We start from the raw sequence: 20,147 nt of genomic DNA, 5'->3' as shown, positions 1-20,147 counted from the left end.
TGTGTTCCCAGACAAGTTAACTGTGTTCCCAAACAACTTAACTGTGTTCCTAGACAACTGTGTTCCTAGACAAATTAATTGTGTTCCTAGACAAGTTAACTGTGTTCCCAAACAACTTAACTGTATTCTTAGATAACTGTGTTCCTAAACAACTTAACTGTGTTCACAGACAACTTAACTGTGTTCCTAGACAACTGTGTTCCTAGACAAGTTAACTGTGTTCCTAGACAAGTTAACTGTGTTCCTAAACAATTTAACTGTGTTCCTAGACAAGTTAACTGTGTTCCTAGACAAATTAACTGTGTTCCTAGACAACTTAACTGTGTTCCCAGACAAGTTAACTGTGTTCCCAAACAACTTAACTGTGTTCCTAGACAACTTAACTGTGTTCACAGACAACTTAATTGTGTTCCTAGACAAGTTAACTGTGTTCCTAGACAAGTTAACTGTGTTCACAGACAACTTAACTGTGTTCATAGACCTGGGGTCGACCCCTGCTCACCTGGAGTCGACTCTCTCAGGCTTTCCAGAGAGCTGTTTTTTTGCCTGATTTCAGGGGTCGACTCCAGCTCTTTAGGGGTCGACCCCAGCACTTCAGGGGTCGACCCCAGCTCTTTAGGGGTCGACCCCAGCTCGACCCCAGCTCAGCATAAGTCTACAATAATTTTCTAATAACACTTAACTGTGTGCACAGTCGAAATAACTGTGTTCTGGGGTAGAATAAGTGTGTTCCGGGATGATTTAAATATGTTCCAAGCTTATTTAACCGTGTGTCATGTTAGATTAAGTGTGTTCCAAACTTATTTAATTGTTCCAAGCTTATTTAACTTTATTTTTATTTTTTCCTTTTTTTCTTCTTTTTTTTTCTTTTTTTTCTTCTCTTCTTCCCTTCTTCTTCTTTCTTCTTTTTTCTCCTTCCGCGAGCTGGCGGCACACAGTTAAGTTGTCTGCGAACACAGTTAACAGGACTGTGCACACAGTTAAGTGTTCTTAGAAAATTGTTGTAGAAGTGAGCGAGTCGACCCAAGATTCTCACGAGTCGTCCCCAGCAGAGCAGGAGTCGACCCCAGTTCAAACTTTTTTCTTTTCTTTTTCTTTTTTTCTTCTCTTCTTCCCTTCTTCTTCTTTCTTCTCTTCCCGCGAGGCCGGCGGCGCCGGAAAGGGGCTGGGCCACGGCGGACGCTGGAGGAGGGCGGGTCGTGGCCGGCGACAGCCGCAGGACGCGGGACGGCGCCCTTCTTCCTCTTCTTCGGCACCTTCCCACCATAGGGGCAGGGGCGGAGGCATTCCCGGCGGCGCGGCCGCGGGAGGGGGCTCGGGAGGAGGCGAGCCGGGCCGGCGGCGGCCGTGGGAGGGGGCAGGCCGCGGTCGGCAGCAGCCGCGGCTGGGAGATTACAGTTTGGAAAGTCTCTGAAATTCTTCTTCTTCGGAAGGATGGGAGATCATGAGGGAAGGGGCATTTTCGGTATCTTATTTCAAAATAAAAGGGGCTCAGGGACCGGGAATTACAGTTTGGAAAATTTCTGGACCGGTTGTTTTAGATTTAATTAACAAGGACTTTTTGTTACAGTGGAGTCTTTAGAGGGATGGGAAAGTCAATTCCCCTACTTTCTTTGGGTTTGTCTTGCCCCAAGCCCCTGATCGAGACAAATAATAAGGCTTGTGCTTGACGGAAAAGAACGTGAGCTGTACCTAAGCGAGCCGAGGAGTGAAAACCAAGGCTTCTGGGGCATACATGGCTTCAGCTGAACTTTGGCATGATCTCTGCGTGTGAAAAAGATGGGAATCCCAATTGCTTGCTTCTTCTTCACGCAGGCTTATGGCACACTATATAACTTCAGCGGAATCTTGGCGCGAGCTCATGTGGAAAAAGAGGGGAATCTTTAGTTGGATTTGGGCACAATATTTGCATGTGAAAAGAGTGCATGAACCATAGCAGGGCAGATCACCATGGAAACAATCTGCATATATGTTCTTTGGATATGCCTATTCGCACCTGTTATGCCGAAATAGTTGGTAACTTTAAGATGTGTAACTTATTATTCTCTAGAATTTAAGACTTTAAGCTTCTGATCAGCCTAAAACAAGCACATCTACAGTTTAATCTAAAATACTGGTGAATGGATTAGAAAAAAAATACATTGTTTGAGATTTCTATGTATAAAGTTGTGGCAATAGTCAGGTGCAGTTCAATCGAACCGGGCAATTGAGCACCACGAATTGCTCCATTACCCATGATGCGAAGCATCAAAGAAAAGATATCATTATGCAGGAAGAATAGATGAGGAAAAGGAAAAAAGATGACATACAAGACAACAGGACCTTGTTTTACATAGCCAAAAGAATAGCAACTAAGAAGAGCCACACAACTGAATTCCAGGGATTAAACAAAAAGTACTTCCATGCTTCAATCTCCTCATGCCTTCCCAGGTACCTAAAACTGAAACTGGACTGAAATTGATATCCCCAAAGCACCAAGATATAAATTACATGATAAACATTTCTTTATCCTCTAGTAGTATCATACTTGAACCATCAGTTTCTACAGGACTTTCTCTGTAACACCTACATCTAAGGAGGAAGAAATATGAAAATGAAAGGCATCAACTAACCGAAATAAACTTACTCCAGCTCTATCATCTTCTCGAACTTTATAGCGCTGTCAGTCCACCAAAACTGAAAGACATGACCAAAAATTAAATAAGGAGAAAAGAAAAAAAACCCAGAGTTTTACATAAACAGAGTCAATCATGCATTACACTGATAACATCACATCAATATTTAATCCCAGTCACCTTTTCAAAAGCAAAAAAAGTTCACATATATAAAATTATGAACAATGAACAGAAATCTGTTAAAACTTGGAAGCATAGATATCAAAAGTCATGCAGATTTTACCAGAGGATGGATTCCACATTAATGCTAGAGTAAATCCTCCCTTTGGCTCTCCGTTCTACTCTCCTTGATTAAGATCAGAACAGCCACCAGTACTGGTAGTGAAACCATTAGCAGAGCTTGTACTATGTTCGGCCTTGTTATCTCAGGGAAAAGAATGCTTCCATATTTAATGGCTGCACCGCTGCCAACAGACCCAGCTGCCAATTTCCACAAGTAACCGAAATCATCCTGTTTTGTGCAAGCACAGAAGCATGTAAAAAATTAAGTTCTACTATGAATCCATGGTGGATTGCGAGATAAAGAAAACAATCAAAAAATTCAAAAAGAACATATTTTCAAAACAAAGACACATCTATGGTCTCCTTCATAGGCCAAGTGACTCTTCTTTTATATTCATGATGCATCTTGATTTACCAATTATCATCCAAGAAAGGATAACATTACATTATACAGATGATTGCCTTAGGTCTTTGCAACATTAAAACTTTACATCCACTGGCCCAGGATAACCATGATAGAGTGGGTTTTCATCTTGAGAGTGGAAAGATGCCAACATGAATGGAACCTAGTATCTTTGTATTTTTTTTCCTCAAGCATTCAATTAGAATTTAGAAACGACTTCACATACACTGACCCTGGATAACCATGATTCACTTGTTTTTTCCTTTCAATTTTTTCCTTAGAAAATAGAAGTAGCGATGGTCAAGGTATTTCCCTTTTGTTTGGTCAGTTCAATGTCGTATCTGCCTCTTGTCCATGTCTCATCATCATTTCTGAACCCTTGATCATATAATAACAACTGTAATCCTATTTTCTTTATAGTCAGTTTATTCTCATCTTTGCCTTCAATCCCATGATCAACCGTGTAGAAAAAGAGGCATCAAAATGAGGACAGCTAGCTCATAGCATAAATACCCCGAATTAATTAGTCACAAAATAATAGACAAGTTATAGCGCATGAGGGAATGAGACAATGAGATTTCTGCTGCCGAGATAAGCACCAGCTGCCTTACAAGCAAGGTCTTCTGGGGCTTAACTACTTCTAAAGATACAACAAATCTAAAGATATGTGGCTTTTAGTGATGGCAGCTTCACTAAATGCTTTTTGAGTAAATAGAATATGCCATTTAGTTGCCCAAGGAAAGCAAGAAACATATAACAAATACAAGAACATAAGATCTCTACTTGGGGGAAAGAAAGTAGAGATCTTATGTCTACTTATATTGCATTAGGCTAGGATGGTTTCATAACTCTCATCAAGGTTATGTCTATAAGATCTGAGCACCTGCTGTGCATGTCAGAGGAAATTGGAGAAGTTCACCACGTGGAGATATTCACCCACCATGAGTGTTCATGTAATGAAGCAGAGACAGGGAAGATGTTGGATATATAATATTAAATACTGTTACATAAAACAACATGAATATTATATAAAGAGCCACATTAAAGCTCCTGTGCTATTTCTGATCCATGCCCAGCTCAAGGCCTCGCTTATATGAATGGCCAAAGTCAAACCTGACAACCTAATCTGCTTGGTTCACCAATATATAATTCAGTTTGATGCATGCCAATGAATATGGTTTCTTAATCTTCCACTCAAGGTCTTATGATTTAACAGTCCAACCTTCATATATAGATGCGTCCGAGATTTCCTCTCGAGTGACATTTGAATATCTGAAATGATTCTGATAAGGCTCTATAATCATGAAAGAGAATAGCCAGAAAACCAAAATCCAATGACCTATGAATTTTAGAAGGAAATCAAACAATCAAAAGACACTGTAAATTGTCCAACAACTGACAATGATTGTAAATGAGGTTTGTCAAGAAACAAGAAGAAAAAAGGGAAATAAATATTTTTTAGAAAATCTTTATTGCCAAAGGTATCAAAAGAACATTAATCCATAACTTAAGGGCCTGTTTGGCATCATTGCTGTTTTTGTGTTTTTGTTCTCTACAAATTAGTGAAATACCACATAAAGATTGATATGGAAGATACATTTGCAGGAAACTCCTGCTATTCCTTGATATATATATATATATATATATATATATATATATATATTTGAAATCAATAAATCTTTACTTGCAAATGCTTTGAAGATTTCACAAACAATTTAGAAAAAAGTAAAAGAGTTTCATTGTACATGCTGTTCAGTCTGCTTCAATTTCTTCTTGGATATTCGAAAACAAAGGAAATACCAACTGGCCCTAAACTACCTTTGTTTCCTGCTTCAAGCACAAAGACTGCAGCAATCCACTGTTATCATGTTTAGAGGCACCAGACTAAGTATGCATACTAATTGGTTTGATTCCCCAAATATCTCTGGCCCAACATTGACATCATTATGGAATGTGGCTCACGGAATAAACTAACTCATCTAGTGCAGAATACTATGTTGCATTTTTGCATGTACAATAAAGACCAAAAGTTCATCATCCAGTTTTCAAGCAGTGACACTCTCCTTTTGGCCGAGAAGCTTTCTAAATGATCCTTCTAGTTGAGTGAGTTTTACTGGTCCAAGCAAGGCCAATCAGCATTTAAGATAATTCACACCTGCTCTCACTGCTTTCTTCAATCTTCCTCAATGTCTCGACAAGCGAGAAGGGAATGGGTAACTGCAAAATGTGAAGAAATCGAAGAACTAATTGGAACGAACCTAATTGCTATGGTTCTTGAGCATCACAAGGAGCAATTATAAGAAATTACAACTCTAATTCTACTCCAAACCTAGTGCGGGCCCTTTGCTAAACTTGAGGCTGCTTACTAAATACAATACTACGCAAGACGGGGGGGCCTGCCATAAACCCTAAGTCCAGTTAAAGTGAAGGAAAAAAAGACGACTAACACGAACAAGTGCAATTTACTCTCTCTCTCTCTCTCCGTATGGGCTTCTCTCGATAAAAGCCGTGGATATAATTTAAATTCGACGAAAAAAAAACGTAAATTTATTCTTTTTTGTCGATAAAATTGACAAATTTTATGAACGCCCAGAGAAAAATCCTGCCTATTTTCCCCCATTGATAAATCCAAAGTTCTAAAAGGTGGTCTCTTTTTAACCCCTAATAAACAAAATAACTGCGAGAAAGGATGAGAGAAGAAGAAATCTGACTGAAGAGAGGAGCGCATCGTCGATGGCTTCGATTCCTTCTTCGGCTTCTTGGCGTCCATCGGGGCGTGCAGAGCAGCAAACCCTCCCTGGCCTCGTCTTCCTCTGGGTACAGGAGGCGGAGGTGAAAGAGGTGTTTCGGGTTTTAGGGTCGAGGAGGACTGAGGGCTTCATCGGAGTATAGCAACGACGTAGAGAGGAGGAGGAGGAGGAGCGTAGGATAACAATCCCACAATTCCAGGCACCAGCTGCCATTGCCAATCTTTGTTTCGTTTCAATTTTGAGAGGGTCTTTTAGTTGCTCTACTTCCTGCGGTGCAATGCGTTATTTATCCATGAGGTTGTAGGTTCGAAGACCACAAAAAGCAACCGCACAAATATGGTGTGAGAGCCATGCATCCATGTATGATCATATTAAAAATTTGTATCATTTATTAAATTGGGTATACTTTCATTTTTTGAGTGGTTTATTTCCAGTTTATTTTAATGTTTTGTTACAATTATTCTACACTTGCGATGGACGCGTCCTGAGGAAGTTGGGGAGACTTGCGATGGTCACCCTAGTTTGACAGTCGTTTCATGGGGGGTTTTAAATGTAGATCTAAAAGCTTGTTAGACTAGAAAAAACCTTGCACAATTTATGCCTGACCTATCTGCATCTCAACCCCCTGGAAGGGTTACATAAATAACTTCTAAGAGAGCAAAGTGCCATAATCCTGTTCTGAGGCACCACATGAGTTTATTACCCTAAGTCGGTCCTAAGCTTTAGGGCTGCGAATTTGTAACAAGTGATTTCGAAGCTAGACCCATAATGCATCGCCATCTCTTTTGGGTAATGTGAGCGCCTCACTGAGGTATACTAGGGTCAAGAAGGATGGAATCCGAGCCATAGGTAGGCCTCCCTCCCTCAAGGATGAGCCGACTTGTCACGAGATTGAGTGAAGGAGGTTATCATAGTCCTACACTGACTGATAAAAAGAATGCCACATGAGTTTATTAGTCTGGGCTATTCCTCCTAACATAAGCTTTTAAGCTATGAGTCCATGATAAAAGCAGTTTCCTATAAAATATTTTTTATTCTATTGATAAATTATGAAACAAAGTCTCAAGGGAGCAATATTCTTTAGAAAGGAGGGTAGCCCAGATATACAAGTGCAGTTAACTTGCCATTTAAAACGCAGATAACTTTCAGCGATTTGGCTGTCGCATCTTGAAAATGCTTCAGCCCCAAGGCATCTTTCAAGGAACCTGTCTGCTATAGTTTCCCATGCAAATGACATCTTCCTTGACTGTCAAAATCAAGGAAATTTTCCACAGCCTCAACTTTGAGAGAACCTGTTTGGAATAGCTTTACCGTAGGGAATGAATGGCATCTCCATCTTCCCCTGGTTCACTAACAGTTTCTGAGAACAAGTCGGATGACTGACTTATGTGCTTCCTCAGTCTTTAAACATTGTCTATGATATTATCTGGCATAATTTTTTTGCATGTCGTCATCCATTATGTCACCATGATCGATGCTGATCAAATTGAGATTTTCAGACGAGTTGCTTCTCTGGCATTTTCTGTATGCTAATATCCTGTGCCATGAGTCGTGCCTACACAGAAAGTTTGGTTTGTCATTCTCAAAACTATACTTGCTTTGTAACTTACATATGTTAGGTGTGACTAAAACCATCAAAATTTGACCAAACCGGTCAGTTTCAGCCAACTACCCAAAATTGCAAAATAGTCAAAACTCAGGCTGTTTCAGCTCAAGTAATCCATTTTGGCCAAAATGAGTTTGTTTCTAATAAATTCAGAATTGAAAATTTTCAAAACTTGGAAGTAAGTGACCTTGTTACTCCGCTGCAAATTATATATGTAAAAACAATTTTGTCATCATGCAGCTTTGGATGTATAAAAGAGAGAGAGAGGAGGAGGAGAAGATGAGATCTCGTAGTGCTGAAAATGCTAAAAGCATTACCGACCTAACCAACATTGCATGTCCCAATGTAAACTTGCCTTATCGTGATAGTGTTGCACCTAAAATATGAATGCAACATGGTTATTGCATGTCAGACCAGATAAAGAATTATGCTTGTGCAGCAAATGGTTGTCAAATTGGTTAAACAGTTTCTAGGATAACACTAAATGTTTTTGAAGTCAATTGCAGCTAATAAAATAGAAGTAATGATTTGTTTACCAGAAAGTTAATTTTAATAAACATGGCATGTCATGACCGTTAACTACATGAGTAACAGGATGGAAGACAAATATGAGTGGATTTAGAAATGCAAACACTCAAGTAAGAAATACAATCTAAAGTATCAGGTTTAGGTACTTAATTTCATTTAATATTAGATTAGTAATTAAGTTTATTATCTTCTCACACATGAAGTTTCAAAATCTAGTGCTAGATCATCAATCACGCGATTTAGTGCAGTAAATGGCTTATTGACTATTTAAAAGCATCCAAAATGATTAGACACAAACAGTCGTATGAGTGGCTATTAAATGTATATGCAGCCATTTCTGGAAACTGTTGCTATTACATTAGTCATTTTACTCAGACTTCAGTAGGGCTCAAATAACCAAACATCACCTTTACATTTTGTTCCATACTTCCATATACCAGTAATTTTCAGTAAATTGCATGTGAGTCCTCTGGTAATTCTCATCTATGTTGAAGAGTTATTAATGGCATATGAGATTCATCAGATGCAATGTTTCAGTTTCTCTATTTGTTGTTCTACTATTCAAGTGATCAGTTATTTACGATGATATGTCAAATACATGATTTTTAGGCACAATAGCTTCTCACCCAGCTTGTCCTGCAAAACCCAACCTCCATCAAATACATGCACAGACAGATGCAATTAAATACCTCTCATAGTGCCATGTGTTGACTCAAATCTGTAAATGACATCATGGAGCCATGAATATGAGCATCAATAGGAGGGAGACCATAAATTCTCTACAACTCATATGATCCCAATAAATTTTAAAATTCTTGCTGGTTCCATGGGTGATAGGACTCCTTTACTGGGAACAGTTCAACAAGGAAGCACCTCCCACATCTGGGGTACAATAGCCATCCAATTAATTATGCAAGCTAGGAAATGGAGAAAAGGCACTCAAATATTATGCGCTCCTTTGACTGCATAAGCATGTCCACATACGTCATGTTATTGGTGTCTTTCTGCTAGCTGCTTCTGGAAATTGGCCCTTAGATTGGAAAAAAATGGACTTCATACATAATATAAATCTCATGAAAAGTTCAACTTGTCCTGCTATTTATGGAAAGTCACAGGACTAGCAAAACTGCATCTAACCCCGGATTCCAGTAGCATGCTTCTTAGCCTGTCTTCTAAACTTCAAGAACTTTAGTCAAATATGTTGTAATCATTGACTCTTCAGTGGTCTATCTCATTCTTGCATACCCAACTTCATGTCCCCTACTAGCTGAAGCTCCAGGGATTATTTTCTGAGATAAAACTAAAACTCAAAATGATTGACACATGATTCATCAGTCAAAGCAAAATTATTTTGGTAATACGGCCATTCTTCCTCATGATCTATCACTCATGAAATTACGAAGGAATGCCTTTTGCTCTGTGCTATAAATCTTTCCTTACTGAGCCATATGATTTCGTTTAAAATCTGTTGCAATATAGCATCAGACATTGTCCCAAAATTCTTGTTATTTGCAAAATATTTCGAAACCAAGATATGAGCCAATCAACCAAAGTAAAAACCCGATGATCTGTAGAGAACATTATTACCATGCTCTTTGTTTATTATATTTATTTCACACAATACTAAAAGAACATGACTAGTACGAACAGAAATCAAGAGTATGAAAATGACTCTTGCAAAAGGAACACAAGAACACAAAATCATTTTTACTGGTTCGTTAACAAATGTAGAAGTTAAAACCAAATACTTGATCAGATAATAATGGATAATGAAGAAAATTATCTCTGCAAGGAGGAGGCAAAACCTGCTGTCCAAGGTTGTCGGGAGACATAAAGCATGGACAGTGATGGACTAATTGTGAACTTATGTTCTTATGTTCTTCTCATATAAGAAAGTTAATACTGCATTCTTCAAGTTGATGGTGAAGAATATTACGTTCATTAAGAAGCTTCTTCTTGCTGATTTTGCATGCCCATCTTTGTTTTATTTTGAAGAATTCTCTGAAAGAACATACATAAAATTATAAGTTAATAACCAACGGGTACTCAATTTAGAACTCAAAAGGTCAAGCTACTAGGACACAAAACCTAGATTGTTAAATACAACAAAAGTTTAGTAACAAATACAAATATAAAGTTTTCTATCAAGAAATTCAAGATAGCTACCATGAAGCAACTCGATCCAACTGCTTGAGGTGAAGATTCAACAAAAACTATTTGAATCTCACTTTCCAAATAAGTATTCCAAAAAATGCATTAATAACAGGCAGTAAAACAACTTCCTTGCCTTGGCTTTCCTCGATCAGATATTTCATGCGTATTATCTCTAAGAAATCTAATTTTACAAAATGAGGCTTATATGCAACTGATGAACGATCAGCAACAAAGCATCTGAACTGGATTTATCTGGAAGTGAAGATGCTACCAAAGGAGCATTGCCTTCCAAAATGTGTTTATTCACATCTTAAAATGCTGAAAACAATATAGTGCAAGCAATGGGCGAGGACCGAAGGGAGGAAGAAGGATTAGAGAAGGAGTTGGAGATCCATCACTCCTCTCTCTCTCTCTCTTATTTCTTAGGGTATAGGGTTTAACAAGGAGGAGTTCCTGCCATGGTGAAACCCTAGAAATTTTGGGTAGAGAGAAAGAGACGAGAGAAATGAAGAGGAATGGAGAGACTACCAGGAATGAGAGCGGGGAGGAGGCAGTCTTGAATATTAATTACAGACCATTAAGTTTCCTAGGATGCCATGATATTTGCAAGGTGGGTGGGAACTCCGAGACACACACATGGTGTTTAACAAAATCTCTCTCTATCTTCATAGCGGTAATGATTGGTTGCTATATTTGTCCTTTACTACTAACATTTTCTCTTTTTGCCAAATGGTTGGTAATTTAAAATTAAGTTTTAGTCTACAGAATTCCATAATCATATCACAAAAATATCTAATAGTTTGAGAGGTGTTTGATAATATTATATTAATATTTAGTTTTCATTATGTAAATTAATATTTAGTACACGTAATGCAGGTGAAAAATAAGAGGAACTTGCTCAAATAAAGACACCAAAGACAGTCTTGCTTGTTGAAAAATATGTCGGTATTAAGATTTTTTTGCATATCATACCCAAAATTTGTCAATATTGTATATTTAACCTACCCTTATTCAAATCGACCCAGAATGTCTTATTTATTCGCAAAATAGCCATGAGGTTAGCTTAACTCTAATGGATGAGTGGATGGTCATTTTCTTTATAGTTTGTGATGAAATAATCCCCCCTCCATCTTAAAAGAGATCACCCCTTATCTCTCTCGACTATTTTTAACTTCTAAAACCATCATTAGAGTACCTATTGACCCCCCTCCAACTAAGGTCGAGTGCCGTTGGCATGGACCCCTATGGCACCTTCGCTACTAAGTCCAGGTCATACACCACCTTGCTGCAGTATGCCATCGTGAGAAGCCTTCGGTTGAGGATGACACAATCATGCACCCACTTCTTAAGGAGGTGCGGCGGGCTGGGTTGAGGGCCTCAACTAGCGGGTGACCTACCAATGCCATAGATCTTGCCGATGAGGGTGCCCGAAATGACAACTCACGAGCAGCTAAAATGTGGGGGCCTAGAGGCTAGTGACGGAGGAGGGTATCAAAGAGCTAGATGGCCATGGAGGGAGTTGCCAAGGAAAAAGGATAGGGGCAAGGGCAGTAAGTTGATGTTGGGGAGCAATGCCAAAGGGACGGGTAGGGTTTCATTAGAGGGCAAGGTCTAAGAGAAACTAGTAAGATAGGTCAGTGGGGGTGGGGATATTGAGACAAAAGAAGGGTTGGACGAAGCTGAGGTCAGATTAGATGACAAAGAAGAGTGCCGAGTGGAGAAGGGAGCACCAGGATTGTGACAAGAGGGCCAATATAGGGTGGGAGGATTGGGAACCCAAATTTAGAGTACCAAGGGGTAGGAAATCATGTCTTACCCCGGGTTAACTTAGCCAAGAACAACTATAAATATGGGAGATGGAAGTCTAATAGAAGAGTTGGATGTAGCCCTAGTTTCTTCATACCTGAAACCTGAACTTGTTTCTATTAGGTCTCAAATTTTAGCCAACAAGGAGCCCTTCTTTTGAAGAAGTGTTTGCTCATTTGCAAAGAGATTGCATTTTAGATTCTATAGTTCGTCCAATTTAAGAGCAATCTGCTCTTATTTCTAATTGCACTATTGGTGGAGGAGGTGAACAAGGTGGTGGTAGTAGAGATGGTAGGGTGGCAATAGAGGTGGTCGTGATTCGAAAAATTGTGATCGTGGTCATGGCTCCTGTAAGTGTGTACTTTGTAGCTTGAATGGACATACTATTGATTATTACTTGGATCTTCATGGAAACCCACTAGTTCTGCCAATCATGCCTCCTATTTTGATGATAACGGTGATTCTCCTTTAAACAATGATGAAATGGTGTCTATTTCCAAGCTAAAGTATGCTAAGTTCCTACTTGCTCAGTCACAATCTCGCTAGCAGTCATCTACATCCACGCTACTCTAGCTTAGTGATACAGCTACAGCTTGTCTTGTTTCTCACTCTTCTTGGCTCATTTTTTTGGGGTATCAGATCATATAAGAAGTTCTCTATGTGTTACTCTAGCCCTCTTCTACTTCTCCATGTGTTACTCTATTGATCGCACTTGAACTTGTGTAGCTAGTCTATGATCTACCACTCCTCATCCTTCTATATTCCAAAACTTCCCTTTAGTTTGTTATTTCTTAGTAAACTTACTAAAGCTTTGAATTGCTTAATAACATTTTATCCTACCAATTATGTGTTCCAAGATCTCCAAAAGTCTATGTTATCTTGATGATGGCATGGATCCAGCTGAATTGCATTCATCTCTATCACCTTTACAACGACATTGTTGTCTTAGCATCTATCACTAGCAACGTTGAAGAAATTACTTCCTTGAGTCGTGTAATATTAGATTGTGAGTCTTGTCAACTAAGGGAACATCATTGAGTTCCTCTTAAGTCTAGAATTGTAAATTGAGTTTCAAGTCCTTTTATACTATTTTGTTCAGCAGTCTAGGGTCCTAGTCGTCTCTTATCATGAATATCATTATTTAGTTGCTTTTATAGATGATTGCTCAAGATTAACATGGATTTACTTAATGATTTGATTAACTAGAGCTTGATAAGTAGATGACCTTGTTTAGCAGAATACATTAGAAGTCTGTGAGATGCATTATGCTTCTGAAATACAAGTCAAAAAATAACATATATAGTTATAGAGCTAAATTTTACTGCTAGGATGCAAAATATACTAGAAGGATCCAACTTTTGATCTTCCTGAAGTACCTAAATTTCCCTCAAATTTAAGTTTTTAACCTCAGAACTTCATTGCTTTGACAGATTCCAGCAACATCCAAAATTCTTTATTCCTTCCATAGTAGGTCTCAATATGCCAAGCAAACCATGGTTTCACATTGTACCCCAAAAAAGTTTCAAGTACCATAGGTTTTACTACCTTCTTCATCACACTCCAAGTGAACACCATCTTTTTCAAAAGAGAAACAGCAAATATTAAGATTAGCTCTAGGCTCTTCTTAAAATCCTCAGAAGTTTGTCCCCCATATATTTTCCAGCATCATTGATTGTACTAAAGCAAAGCTTATTTTTGAATCCTTTAAATGAAAATATTCTCGTATTTTCCCTTGATATATAATTCAATTTTCCTTTTCTATGCATGAAATATTTTTATCTTCTAGGAGAAGTAAGAAAAATGTGTATTTTCCTTCAATTACTTGATTAAATGCTAATATGACTATAGCTGCACGTAAAAATGTGAGAAAGTTATTAATGAAGATTCCTTTTTCACACTTGTGCCAAAGGTTATAGTTCACCGAATCTAGAAGGCAAATAAAGAACCTTACAGTTATAGGATCCAGAAAGCTGTTGCTGGATCATTCTGGTTCAGATTTAGCAAACCAAGAAGGAATCATAAGATGGTAACTCCCGCCGGTCAATTATCATGTGGCCATACAGTGTTTTTTACCTTCCTGCATTTAGAAATACAGATAAGATGAGATGTGCTAAACTAATAGCTAAAATCAGATCATGTATTCTAGTAAATGAACATGCAATTGGACAGCTTAAAGGTTTAAAATTAGAATAATGTCAAATAACAGACATAAACAATTAAATCTGCAGCATATATTACCTTTAAAAGAAATAACTTACTAAGATGTTCATATATAATTGTAAATCACATTGATTGCATTAAAATATAATTTGAACCACTATTTTAAGATATGCTTATGGATTAGAATTGATGATATAGCCCCTTTTCTTACTCATTGGAGAAAATATCCTACCTTAAGATGAGACAATGTAAATGGCAATGAAACTAAGATTAAGCTTTCAAACCTGTATGAGAAACATGGAGAGGGACTTAAATAATGTCTAGAAGATATAAGAGTAACACAATAACGATAGCTTTTGTTCTTTTCATTTATCCAAAAATTGATTCTCAGAATATCCAGGCCAATGTGGTCCCTTGGCTAACGATCTTTGAGCCCAAACACCCAAACGGCTATCTGTAGGCAGCTCACTCTGTACCCGATGAACATCCTGCCTGAGCCCATGTAACCTAATAAGCAAGCAACACAGGCCAAATCCAGGTGGGTCAACAATCATTCCTTTTTCCCCCGTCTCCTGGCTAAACAATAACTGGGAGCAAGCAGTTGGGTCTAGCTGCAATCTAGAGAACAGATCAGGTTTAGGCACAAGCCATGAGGGCAAAAGAGCAGGCTGTAAAACCTTATGGGCCCTATCATGTCCTAATTTGCTCTCAAGTGAAGAAAGAAGAAAGGAAGGGCTCAAAAGAGGCAGAGAAATGAGGTTCACGAGGTGAACCTCCAAAAACAGAAGGAGTGTGTGCAGCTACAAATTCCAATACTTTAGCAAGCTGTGGCACTGACATATCCTCTGCTCCTCTTGCAGTTGCCTCATGTCCTCCATGGTCATTGAGATCAAAGTGGGGTATATTGGAGAGATGCTACAATGGTCATTAGTGCTCTTAAATGATGAACATTAATTTGTGGTTTGAGTACATTAATCCAATCTCTGTCTACTATTCTGATGCGAACTTTGGGGTTGAAACTTCACAACGCAAGCTCAACTACAAAACAACATTTTTTGCAATCTCTATGATTCTCAAATTTCCATTTCTCACCTTTTTCTGTGACTCTGCTCTGCCTTTTCCTTTTCTGCCCTGTTCTGAGTGCCCATTCTAGAATTACCATTCCCATTCTGAAATCTGGACCATCTCAACCATCTCTATCATGCATCTTTTACATGCAAGGTCACGTACATTTCATGTACTTAATGTTAGTTTAAGATAATTACGAGCTTTTTGAATAGTCCAATTACCATCAGGCATATTCTAAAATGACTACAATCATTGTACAAATCATGCTCTTAAAAATCACAGCACCTTACCAACCCCCCCCCCCCCCCCCCAACACACACACATAATAAAAACCAGGAAAAAAAGAGCAAAATATCGGGATGAAAGAAATTTATAAATTACAATGCTTCTTGAATATTCTTCTTTACATTTCATCCTTTAAACTGGATGACTAATAATAACGAAGTGGCGACATTCTTCACACATAACTGCAGGTAGAATTGATGGTATCACCAAACTCACAAAAAAAGGCTTGAACAGATAACCCGATCCATTTACAGAGATCATTGCAACTTCATGATCGTGAAGGAGATCAAACTCATCATTTCCCGAAAAACAATGATTATCAAAAACTGAAATAAAACAATTACAGATAACTAGTATATAAGCTTGATATTAAGGATTACAATAACAATAAAAAGAAGACAAATAATTTGCAGAATTTTTCTTTAGGTAAAATTGGCCATATCTATATTAATATCAGACTCAACTTGGCTATCTCACTGTCAACTAAACCAGTCAAGCGGACAAGCAATTATCTTACGACAATAATCTTAATCAAGAAAATTTACAAGTTCAAATGCTTCATCAACAAACATTTTCCTTTTAATTGGTCCAAGCATGCTCAAGCATATAGAAGAAGCACGTAAAATCCCAGAACAAAACCCTAAAGCAATGATATGAACAATTCAAGATCAAAAATTTGAAGAAAAGAATTCAAGAATCAACCAGAAAAGCCCATATATATGATACGGTAACACAGAGAGGCCAGAATCAAGAATCAAAGTGCCAACAGCATTATGCACAGAAGCAAAAACCTGTTGCATAATATTAACGATCCAAGATCGAATTTTGAGAAAGGAAAGCACTACGAATCAATAAAAAAAACCCGTAGAAAATGATATACAGACACAAAACAGGCAGAATCACGGAGCCAACAACATCATAGACGAATATCGCAAAGACAAGACTTATCGAACCACATCAATTATTCAAGAATCAAGATCGAATCTTGAGGGGAAAAAAAACATCAAGAATCAATTAGAAAACAAGCAGAACCGGAACTGCAGCAGAAAGCGGCCATAATCACAGTGCCAACAACATAATGTACGGGAACACAATCCAATAGCACCCATTAACATTTCAAGATCGAATCTTGAAAGAAGAAAACATCAAGAACCAATAAGACAACGAGCCGTGGCAACAGCATCATAGCCGAATATAAAACCAGAGATCCAAAGAGAGGGAGGAGGAGGAGGCGGAGCGAAAGAGGTACCCATCTCTTGGGACGAGCGCTCCAATCCATGCCGAGATGCGGTGGAAAAGTGCCATCGCGGCCGGGATCTCCTCTCTCGGCGCTTTGCATCTCCTAATATACTTTGTCATATATTTGATTTATATTAGTTTAATAATATTTATAAAGTCCTTTAAATTGAACAAGATGTTTTACTAGAGAAAATGCCTATTAAAGCGCATATTAGATAAAGCATTAAAGATTTAAAAGCTACAAAGAATTAATTATTAATTAGAAATGTTAATATGGAAGATTTTCTCAGGGCGCTAAACTAGAATCTCAAGAAGAATTGCTAAAGTAGAGCTTAAGTCTCGTTTTATTTCATTGATGTTCTAAAAAAACGAGGTACACAGTCACTAGGGCGAATTATCTTAATGAAAGCCTTCTTTTTGGCTCTCGTGTGAGGGTGCCCATAAACTTTCCCCCCTCATATGAGAATGGAAAACTGGAGCATTTTCTGCATCGGTGGATGAAGAATCACTTATAATATTTATGTCCGTACTTGCACAATTAGATTAGATTCCTCTTCCTACTTCTAATAGGTCTTTCTTTTCTAAAGTAGACATCGCTAGTTGAAATACTTGAAAAAATTAAAATTTTCGATCAACTATGCCTTCTGTCATTTTGCGTGATTTTTCTCAGATGGAGAGATACACTCAATCAAAAACTTATACGGAAAAAAATCAGTTTGGTTGGCCCGTTTTAGACCCCAAATGATTAAATTTGGGCTCGATCGCTAGGAGCGCCGACCTCTAAGGGCATGACATCACGTCGTAGATCTCAAAAATTACCCAATTAAAAAAAAATCATCTCAGACATCGCACAATCAAGTTATTACTTTCGAAAGTTTGACCTGTAACTCATCTTCTCGATGTGGCAAATCTTGCTCCTGGACATCTATCCAACCTCACTCATAGTGGTGAAAGTGGTCGACATTGAGTCTAAAGATCCTCCGAATCTATTTTAAAGTTAAACAAGCAAGTATCATTCTTAATGCCAACCATATTTATAAGAAAAACCCTAATTAGACAGAAATAAGTTACTAGATCCATAAGAAAATAACTAGAAGATTTATAGCACTTATAGATCATTGTTGGTAAATATTTATTTTTAAGAACCTTTTGTTACTGATACAAAGTAGAAGTAACTAACATTGTTGGATTTTTGACTAAATTAAATTATATGAATCATGAGGCACTTAAAATACTCTGATAGTTCATGTCATGGCCACAAAAGTGAAGAAGGTTACATTGCTTAAGGATATTATTACATAAATAGGAATATAAATTCTGTATGTGAATCCGATTCTTTTCAAGAATTATAATTCAGCAAAGTAGGTATTTAGTCTTCATTCTAGACTACGTCCTTTATATTCTTGCATGTAGAAGGTCACTTTTACAAGCAAGGATTGAATTTACAACAATTTTATATATACATGTTGAAGCAATGATATTTGGTAACCAGGATATTTTAGCCTTTGAGTAGGGTGTACTGTGAATTGCACTTTACTTGGGCCACAATAATAGGAGTATATATTCATAGTATAGGTTTATCAAGATGCTCATAAATAGTAAGGATTATCATATAAAATTTTGACTTGCCTACATAATTTGATTTTTGTGAAAGAACTTCTAAGATGATTAGAATGTTAGATATATACGGATTTGTTTAAACAATACATCAAATATCCAATTATGCAAGTTCTAGTACGAGGTCAAATGATTTTTACAACTATTCTGTACAAAAATATTTCTTAAATCATCGATGTTAACGCAAATATGCGATGTTGATTGACTTGCATCATGTTGTAGCTTGTTATTGGATGTAAAGAAAACTTTCTTAAATGGAGCAATGAATTCCAAGGTAAATTTATTGGTTGAGCAGCTAAAAATGGCTAATCAGCACATTGGAGTTAGACTTATTAAGGATTGTTAAATGATTATTTCATAATAATGACAGGGCTTAGTGTATCATGAAATTTTCCAAGCAAAACAATTATGTAACCAATATGTATCTTTTTTTGTTTGCTCATCCTCTAGTATGACACCATACAAGAGTTAGTGAACATAACATAGAAGAGTAAACATTGTGTTGTTAGACCAATTTTGCACCAAATATTCATTAGTCAATTCATCCTTAGCCCACTTTTGCTTGTGCATAGAATTATTTCAATGGCTTTGCATTCTTTCTTTCTTTCTTTCTTTCTTTCCTCCTCCTCCTTCTTCTTCTTCTTCTTCTTCTTCTTCTTTTCTTCTTTTTTTTTTTGGTAAAGCGGCTACTCATTTCATATAAATCTAACGTGAGTACAACCAGTCATATCACGAGAAAGTAAAAGATACAAAGGATGAGGGACGTCTGATGCCTCCGTCCAGAGAAAATCTCCAGAATGCCGGGCAACAAAGGAGGCGACCCAGTCAGCTGACCTGTTCGCCTCCCTAAACACGTATCCAATCTGACAATCACCCATCAACTGGATCATCCTACGGGTCTCCCGGATGAGAGGATGACCATCCCCAAACCGATCCGCCTCTCGGAGCCAGTCAATAACCACTGATGAGTCTCTCTCGAGGTAGACCCGCTCCACCCCCAGTACCTGCCACACATAAGATATGCCCTCCCAAGCAGCCCGTAGCTCTGCTCCGACCACTGTAAGTCCTGGCGTCCGCCTACCTCCTACTGCTATCATCCTACCACGATGGTCCCTGATCCTGGCTTTGCATTCTTTTCAGCAAACAAAGAATAAAAGAAAACCTCCCCATTCTCCCTTTACCATGCAAGGCATGACTAATGGTATAGATCTCCAAGCGGGATAGATAAAAGGCACAAAACGTTTGACACTACATTGTTTGGAATGTAGTAATTGAAGTGGAAATTGAGACGATACCTTTCTCAAAAGGTCATATGACCGATTAAATGTACATACATATAGAGCAGCAAGAGAAATAAGTGCAGCCTTCTTATCAACAAAGTAGGGTCATTTTTCTTTATATGCATTTTCCAAGCATGAAACACAAGGTATATTGCCATTTGCGGCGTTAAATCTTTGTTAGGGAAACAAAAAGGAATTGATGTTTCATGCAAGCATAATATTTCAAAAAACAAAATGAGAGTCAAGAGACTTTATACAATAATGCTTACCAATGCATTATACTCATTCTTTATGGGGATTAAATAATAGTCTACTATCTCACCACTAGTTGTGAAAATATTAGAGTATTTTTTT

At 37.8% G+C, this 20,147-nt stretch overlaps 1 long non-coding RNA gene across 2 annotated transcripts; it reads right to left on the bottom strand.

Moving 5' to 3' along the window:
* Positions 1–6,944: 6,944 nt before the first annotated feature.
* LOC103719531 lies at positions 6,945–17,002 on the bottom strand. 2 transcript variants are annotated; one of them, XR_005513887.1, is made up of 5 exons: positions 16,907–17,002; positions 14,096–14,221; positions 9,990–10,185; positions 7,978–8,032; positions 6,945–7,605 (listed from the first exon to the last, which is right to left on the bottom strand). It is a non-coding gene; the product is annotated as an uncharacterized LOC103719531 (long non-coding RNA). The 2 variants fall into 2 exon arrangements; XR_605995.3 differs by lacking the exon at positions 7,978–8,032.
* Between the last annotated feature and the right edge of the window lie 3,145 nt (positions 17,003–20,147).

The sequence above is a fragment of the Phoenix dactylifera genome, chromosome 1 (genome assembly GCF_009389715.1).
Source record: "Phoenix dactylifera cultivar Barhee BC4 chromosome 1, palm_55x_up_171113_PBpolish2nd_filt_p, whole genome shotgun sequence".
Taxonomy (NCBI): Eukaryota; Viridiplantae; Streptophyta; class Magnoliopsida; order Arecales; family Arecaceae; genus Phoenix; species Phoenix dactylifera.
Note: the sequence above shows the minus strand (reverse complement) of the source record. Positions and strands in the feature narration are given on the sequence as shown.